This window comes from Lolium rigidum, chromosome 2 (genome assembly GCF_022539505.1).
Source record: "Lolium rigidum isolate FL_2022 chromosome 2, APGP_CSIRO_Lrig_0.1, whole genome shotgun sequence".
NCBI classification, from domain to species: Eukaryota; Viridiplantae; Streptophyta; class Magnoliopsida; order Poales; family Poaceae; genus Lolium; species Lolium rigidum.
In genome coordinates, this window is record NC_061509.1 from 239320723 (window position 1) to 239329601 (window position 8879).

Here is an 8879-nt window from a genome sequence, read left to right on the forward strand (position 1 = left end):
AAGGCAAGAGATCTGCCGGTACTTCCTGCAGGAGAACAGTTGTGTAAAAGGCAAATAGGATACTTCGCCTTCCACCTACACCTTTTCACAACAAGGTCCCCATGTAGAGATCTTCATGATGATATAAAACATGTCTGTTGTATATTCCATGAACTGCAACTAAACGTAGATCATCTAAACAGAAGCCGAAGTAGATCATCCAAAATAAACTCGATCCAAAACTCTAGTTACAATTAGATCAAGCATGGGTACTCTAGGAACCAAGATTTCAACTAGACACAACTAAAAAAAAAATCTCGTAAAATCACATTTGGTAACAATTTTGGCTTAAAATCACCATTGCACCTATTAAAAAGACATCTGAGTTGGAACATAGGTGTAATTTTGTACCATATATGTGACAAATCATAAAATGGATGTGCATACTTTCTTAAGAAAGAACATGTGACAGGGAAATGCAATTGTAAAGAAACAAACACTCCCAGGAGCAACTTATCATGTCATAAGCAGAAGTAAATTAGTATACATGAGTTGTATCCACCATGAGTTGTATCCACCATATATGAGGGTGAGAAATAGGAAATAAAAACAGTAAGACAGTTGTGCCAGAAACTTGCGTCTCCTAACAAACAAGCATGCTACTAGTAGTTCCAGGTCTGCGCAACAAACGATTGACATGGTACTAAGAGGACTACAAGTTCGAAGATATGTTCTCTAAAAGACTAGTTTTGGCCAGTAGTAATTTGTGAACACTATGCATCTGTCATATCTATCTTCGTGCATAATGTTGTAGCGTCGTTGCAGGCATACCATTTTACCTTCCTTGATCATGCTGCCACGCCTCCCGCAAACTAGTTTGTCTGAAAACAATTGTAAAATATAAGTACAGTATTGATTTGTTTGGGTTCTCCACGATAAATGGAAGTTGCTTATCATTTATTTGGAGCTTGCATGGGAATGGATTGTTAAAAAAATAAGTAAGTAACCAAACTCACATTTGTGATTCATCAGATGTCAGGTTTGGATGTTCCCCTATTGAAGATGTTGTCGATATGAACGATGTGGAGCCGCTATTTTGCACTCAAGCTATCCCTGATGCAGTTGTAGGTGAATCTCAAGACCTAGTGCTGCATGACCATGAAGCAGTTCAACATTAAGATCTTGTGTTGAAACCACAGTTGGTAACAAAGTTGGGACAGCAGGAAAGGAACACACTTCTTTACAGCCAAGAAGCATCAACTTAGACATAATTATCAAAGAAACTCAATTACTTTCAGAAATCAACTTAAGCATGGTATCAAAACAACTTGATTACTTTCGGAAGCCAACTTGGTATAATCATCAAAACAACTCAATTACTTTCACAAATCAACTTAAGCATGGTATCAAAACAACTCGATTACTTTCAGAAGCTAACTTAGGCATAATTATGAAAACAACTCTCAGAATCCAACTTAAGCATGGTATCAAAACAACTTGATTACTTTCAGGAGCCAACTTAGGTATAATTATCAAAACACCTCAATTACTTTCAGAAACCAACTTAAGCATGATATCAAAAGTACACTCTCAAAGTGGGGTTCATTATCAAGAATAATACATCAAAAAGGAAAGCACATACAAAACATCAGTTTGTCTGTAACAAGTATTGTGCACCGAAGACGGAAGAAGAATTGCAACAAGAGAGAATGACTGTTACCGAAGATATTACCCATGTTCATCTTGATGATGAGAATGAGTAAGGCGAAGAAGCTGGTCCATGCAACCAGAATACTTCTAGCAAGTTTGGCGTTAGATGCAAGAGAGAAAGCATCAAGCAAACAAAATGCCCAGCTAGAATGTTCGTCAAGCTTAATAATAGAAAGTGGGAGGTGACATATTTTGTTTCCAGAACAAACTAGCTATTTTGTACAAAACCAAACTTAAGCATGGTATTACAACAAGGGTACTTACTTTCGGAAGCCAAAAAATGCACGGTCTTGTAACCAACTTAATCATTTTCAGAAGCCAACTTAATTACTCCGACTGGACAACTTTGTCATATGACAAAACAACTTATTTAGGACATAGATACCGGCCAACTCATGGCATGGTTCATGGCATGGATAAAGAAAAAATCAACTTAAACAATAACAGCTGGCCAACTTAATTACTCGTGGTATGTTAATCATAATGACAGAACAGTTTATTTGAAACATGAATAATGGGCAATGCGTAGCATGATTTATGGCATGGAACCATGGATAAATACAAAAGCAACTCAAACAAGAACGGTTGGCCAACTTAATTACTCCTGGTAGACAACTTAATCATAATGACATAACAACTTGTTTGACACATGAATAATGGGCAACGCATCGGATGATTCATGGCACGGATAAATTTTAAGAAAAAAATAGCATAAACAAGAACTACTGGCCAACTTAATTACTCCTAGTAGAAAAATTAATCATAATGACAGAACAAATTATTTGAAACATGAATAATTGGCAACACATCGCATGATTCATGGCATGGATAAACAAAAAAGCAACTTAAACAAGAACTGCTGGCAAACTTAATTACTCCTGGTAGACAACTTAATCATAATGACATAACAACTTATTTCAAACATGAATAATGGGCAACACATCACATTATTCATGGCATGTATAAAACTGATGGCCAACTTAATTACTCCTTGTAGACAACTCAATCATAATGATATAACAACTTATTTGAAACATGAATAATGGGCAACTTTTGGGATGATTCATGGCATGGAAAATCAAAAAGCAACTTATACATGAACCACCATCCAACTTAATCACTACTGGTAGTCAACTTAATTACTCTTGGTATTCAACTTAATCATAATGATAAAACAACTTATTTGAAACATTAATAAAGGACAACTTCATGATTCATGGCAAGAAATAATTAAAAAGCTACTTAAATAAGAACCACCAGCCAACTTAATTACCCCTGTAGTCAACTTATTCATAATGATAAGACAACTTATTTTAAAACAAGAATAATGGACAACTTATGCATAATTCATGGACAAAAACAACTTACTAAAAATCAGTGTGTATCTTAAAATCATGGAGCTAGAGTAAAACTTAACCAGCTTATGGACCAACTAAACACATGGTGCCAGAGAACAGCTAAGATGAATTAAGTAACCATAGTCATGCTTAACAAACAAACATCCCAGTCCAACAAACATATATGGTACACTATGGAAATTCCTCTCTGCCATACAGTACACTATGAATCACTTTATATTTCATCACTATGAAGCTGGCATCATAGTAAAAAAAGAAGGTCCAAGTTCCTAAGGAACCTACAATAATGCAAAAAAATCAAGGTAAAAATCTACCAAAAAACTCAGGTATAATAATTGTGCTGTCATAAGCACAATGGGAATTAATTTGTCGCTAGCCCAAACCAAAAAATCTGTTAAGTTGCACACTGATCTTCATGATTTTAAGTTATTCAGGATTAATTTGTCACCAGCGCAAACCAAAACTCTGTCAGAAACTCAGGTACAATACCCAAGAAATAAGGCTGGGACTAATTTGAAATCCAAACTGAGCCAGTCCAAACCAAAAACAAATCAAGGGATAAAGAGCATCATTCATACATCATAAGATGTTCCCTTACAATCTAAAGTCAAGGCTTTGGCTACACGATCTGGGAAGAAATTGTTCCAGATTGATCCGACACCTAACAGCCGCACGCAGGCAGTATACTCATTAGCAGCAGAATTTTGAGCTCTTCTAGTAACAGCACACTTCCAGTTCTGAAGAAAAGCAGCGGAAGGAAGCAAAATCTGAGTAAATGCTCCTTAGGTGGGATAAGGAAAAAAATTCCAGTTGCAAATTTTGGACTTCAGAGATACAGCCAGACTCAAAAATTATTGGACAGTTCGTCCAATGAAGGCAAGCGCTTCCGATTCTTCAGCGCTGCTGAGACAGAATGTTTCGAGCTGCTACAATTATTTGGCTAAGATGGTCACGTAGCACAATGCCTGTAGTACCAACACGGCAACACCATTCTCAGCAATGAACTAACCATATAGCAATCTATAACTATTGTCAGCCATACACAGAAAAGCTTTATAACCATACATCCAGCGGGGGGCGGAACAGCAAGGCGAACCCCCCACGCCCTAAGCACCAACATGGCCATAATTCCCGAACAAAGAAATCACGCAAAATAGAACTGAAATTTGAGCTTGATGATAACCTCGCGTAGTCAAAGTAGCCCTCTCTTTCACGATTGTTCGTCACCAAGCATCCAGGCATCCTGCGAGGCTCGCCCGACGCCGACGAAATCGGCGCCATGTGGTGCGCTTCATGCTCGGCGCCGTAGATCTCACCGCACTTCCGCGCGGCTCGATTTCTTTCGACGCGCGCCCTGCTCATCGACTTAAGCCCCGCACTACCGCGCTGCTCGCTCCCGCACCACAACAAGGCGTCCCTTCACCGACGAGCACGTCACTCCTCCCGCAGGAGGCTCGCACCTCCACGGCTCCACCGACGAGCACGACCCTCTCCCGTAGGCGCGCTCTATCCACCGCCGAGGGCAGCAAATCTCACCCCCGAACTACCTCCAGTCCTCCATTGACCAGGAAATCGCCAGAGAAATTGGACGGAGAAAACCCTAGCCAATCGGGGGGATGGAGAATGGGGAATGGACAGAGCGAGAGAGATAGAGCAGCGCAGCGGCGAAACAACGTCTACTAGCGACAAGGCAATTGCGGGCCCAGGTGGAAATTAGTCGAGGCCAGGTGGGAATTGGTCGGGTCAATGCAACCACGCGCGGGTCGATCGAGCGCATCCCAGGAGCATCGCACGGCCAGAAAACGGGGGCTGAAATCTGTCAACCGGCCTCCAAGCACTTTTTAGCATCTGATATCAGAGGTGAAAAAGAGGATGAAAAAATAACCGCTCAGACAGGGAAACCAACATGTGGCCACCGCACCGCTCCACCACATAGCCATGGACCCCACCACGAAGAACAAAGGCAAGAAGACAGAAAGAACAGCGGTAGATAGATGTATGCTATACCCACACAGGCATAAAACAGAAATCAACATTGTGCAACGAAACAGACCAGACAGAAAATGCAAGACACACCCAAAGCTGCACACAGAAAAGTAATAAAGCAGATCTAACCACGTGTCAGCAAAACAGATGCCCAAAAAATAAACTCAAAAATCTGGAAAAAAAGAAGTTTGTTACGGAATAATATAGTACTTATGATGCAATTTGCAGGTTTCCCAGTATTGTGTGTTAAACTGAATCTTCCGTTTAATTCCTTTGTGATGTATTACTAGCTTAGTTTGATTAACCTGCTATTCTAATCCATCTGAACACTACTAGGTGGAAATCCACGGCGAAAATTCGGCATGACCTTTGCTAAAAATGGTCATGCCGGAGTGCCCGAAATTCGCCGGAACGGAAGTTAATCGACATTCCGGCGAAACATGGACACTCAATGTGTACCTGCAGAGAGATTTCACAGCATTTATATGCCATTTCATAGCATATATGCAAACAGGTCCAGATTTTTTCAGGATTATTCTGTAGCTATTATACTTGAGAAATCTGATACTGTCAGTGTCTTCCATGCCGTTCGGTGGAGGAAGGAGCAGCAGGTCGACGGCCGTGCAGCGACGAACGATAGGGGAGGGGTTCGGGGGAGAGGAGAGGGGGCGCACCGTGGAGACAGCGAGCGACGTCGACGACCTTGAGGTTGCCGATGACGACGGAGGTCCGGGGGAGGCGGCAGCGAGACGACCTTGAGGTTGCCGACGATAGCGCGAGTCTTGGGGAGGCGGCGGCGAGACGAGATTGAGGTTGATGTCGACGGCGGCGGTCTGGAATTCAGAAAATTCAACACTTAGTCTCCACATATAGAAATGAGACATATTAATATTGATTCCAAATAAGCATCTTAAATGCTACAGCCAGTAAATTATGTGCTATGTGAATTTTTAAGGATGGACCCCTATTTTTACAAACTTGTGCATTTATATGAATATATGTGTTTTATATCTTAACTATTCTCCACCATATTAGCTCACAGGAAAAGAGTATTAATTAAACTAAAAATTCATCCTCTTTCACTGTTGCAAGGTAAAATTATGTTAACTATGCTTCACCATATTATATATTCTTCACCATATTAGCTCACCATATTATATCTTAACTATTCTTCACCATATTAGCTCACAGGGACAAACAATCACAGCCAAAAAGAAGACCCCAAATGCTTGCATACCAACTTTGATTTACCAGTAAAGCAACAAACAACCACAGACCTATTTACTTATGTTGCCTGCTTATAGCTTGATCTGCTTGCACACATGTACTGTATTCCCTATTCTAGCATTGAGTTAAAAAATGGTTACATTCTTCATCTAGGTATAGTCATTCTGCAAGTAGTAGTAGGACACATACCGAGGTAATGTAGTAGGATAGATGAACTAAAGTAGTAAATGTAGTAACCATGGCATTGTTCATGGCGCAATGTTAACAAGCAATCATCGATTACCATGGCATCGATTACAGCAATGCAGTGTTGTGCAGACTATACTAGCGTACTGGCATGAACACACACAACAAGCAATCATCGACAAGCAAGCAATCGGGGGAGAGCCGGGGAACGGACCTTGATCGAGCTTCTGGACGAGTGAGCGCTGAAGACGGGCTTGAGCTTGATCTGCACCTGGTCGGCGTGCCTGGAGAGGCGGTCCCCGCGGTGGTTGGCGATCGATCCGCACCCGGTCGGCGTGCTAGAGAGGCGGGGGATTGAGCTGCCGCGAGGCTGGAGGCCATCACGGAGAGGTGAGGAAGAGTGATAAGAACAGGAGGAGAGGAAGGCAGGGGAGAGGCTCACCTTGTTGTTGCTGAGGCGGGAGGCGACGGCGATGGCGACGGATCGAGGGAGACGGCGACGGATCGAGGGAAATGGAGGGCGATGGATCGAGGGCGACGACGATGGATCGACGACGGCGGCAGGAAGGAGATGCGTGCGGTGGGGGATTTGGGGGAGGCGCGCGGTGATGGCGAATCGACGATGGCGGCAGGAGATTTGGGGGAGGCGGCGACGGCGGCAGGTTGATTTGGGGGGAACAACGCGTGGCCACCAAACGACTAAGTCGTGCACGCTTTACCCCCGGTGTTTTGCCGTAAACGCCGGCGGTAACATTTGAGCCACTAACAGGTGGGCCCACGTGCATTTACCACCGGCGATATCTACCAATTCGCCGGGGATAACAAGTGACACCATTAATACTGTGAACCAGGTTCATTATACAAAAACGATTCGCTAATGCAGTGGTTGCAGTCGGTTCTGCACGGCCGAAGCACCCAGGGTTGGAATCCCTGTGGGTGCAAAAAAGGCACCCTTTTTTCTTTTCTTAAGATCTTTTTTTATTGTTTCTAGTTATTTAGATAAATTGTAAAGTCCTTTGGCAACATCCGATAAAATAAACCAATGAAGGATAAATTGCAAGACATAAATTTAGGATTTTAATTCTTGAATGACTTCAAAGTCCCTTCGGCGACATCCGATAAAAAACCAAGACATAAATTTAGGATACACTTGAGAAGGACAAATGGTTGTTCGAGAGATAATTATTAGAAATACACAAATGACTTCAAAGTCCCTTCCGCTTGGTCCTTGTGACCCCACCGGTATCGTCGCGACTCCTTGTGTACGGAGGAACACTTGACCTAGGTAGCGTCGTCCTTCTTCTTCTTAGTGTGTAGGTTCTATCGTCTTCATCGGGTTCTTCCATCATTGGGTCTCCGACGAGGCCGTCGAAGTCTTGCTCATCGACAACTCCATCCATTCCGACGAGGGCCCTTTTTCCTCTCCTTACGACAACACGGCTGGGCCTTGACGGGTCAGTTATGAAGAAGCATTGCTCGACGTGCTTAGCCAATACCCGAGGCTCATTTTGCGCGGTGGGGTTCTTGGTCTTGGATTTAGGGGCGATCGCATGGTGGTGACATACGCATCTTCTTTTGTGACGTCCGTAGCCCATCCGACACGAAACATCGGTAGCTTCTCCCCGACGTAGTCGAGCTCCCGAATTTCCTCGATCCTTCCGTAGTACCTTTTCTTCTCTTCCCCGTGTACGATTCCATCGTCACACCCGAGTTCTCGATAGTCGCTTTTTTTGTCTCTCTCCTTTGTGGAGAATGTGTAACCGTTGATGTCGTATTTCTGATAAGTCATGAGGTTGGGGGAGGGCCCATAAGACAAGGCCAATATCATTTTGTCTACGTCGCTTGACATTGGTGGGGATTGGCATCAATCTGGTCTTTGAACCAGCTCGCGAAAGAGGAGTTGTGCGCTCTAAAGACCTCTTCTTCCGTCATCGGCTTGTCAGCCCTGCTCTTGATCATGTTTATGTGCTGATCCACCCAAGGCTCTACCTCGTTCATGTGATGTAGTGCTACTAAGTGGGCCATGTTAAAGTCTGTTCTCCTATCATCTTGATCCGCGTCGAGTTCCCTCCCCGCGGCGTTGTGGCCTACTCCCTCGAATCTGCCGAGGTGCTTGTTGGCGGGCAATCCAACCGGATGTGGGTCGTCCTCGTTTAAATAATTCTTGCAGAAAGAGATGCACTCCTCGGTGAGAAAGCCCCGGACGATGCTTCCATCCGGATGTGCCCCTGTTACGAACGTATCCTTTGATGAAGCCGTTCATTCTTTCTAACGCCATCATGTTGTGAAGGAACGCGGGCCCAAGATCCTCGATATCGTCCACTATATGCACCAGCGAGATGGACCATGATGTCAAAGAATGCGGGCGGGAAGTACATCTCCATCTCGCATAGGATGGTGACGATCTCTTCCTGCAGCCTCCCGAGTTTCTTG

The 8879-nt window shown here is 43.5% G+C and overlaps 1 long non-coding RNA gene across 2 annotated transcripts; it reads right to left on the reverse strand.

Moving 5' to 3' along the window:
- Window positions 1-473: 473 nt before the first annotated feature.
- On the reverse strand, window positions 474-4693 carry LOC124693166. Of its 2 annotated transcripts, XR_006999880.1 has the most exons (3): window positions 1712-4690; window positions 996-1127; window positions 474-860 (listed from the first exon to the last, which is right to left on the reverse strand). It is a non-coding gene; the product is annotated as an uncharacterized LOC124693166 (long non-coding RNA). The 2 variants fall into 2 exon arrangements; XR_006999879.1 differs by having other exon boundaries at window positions 996-4693.
- Between the last annotated feature and the right edge of the window lie 4186 nt (window positions 4694-8879).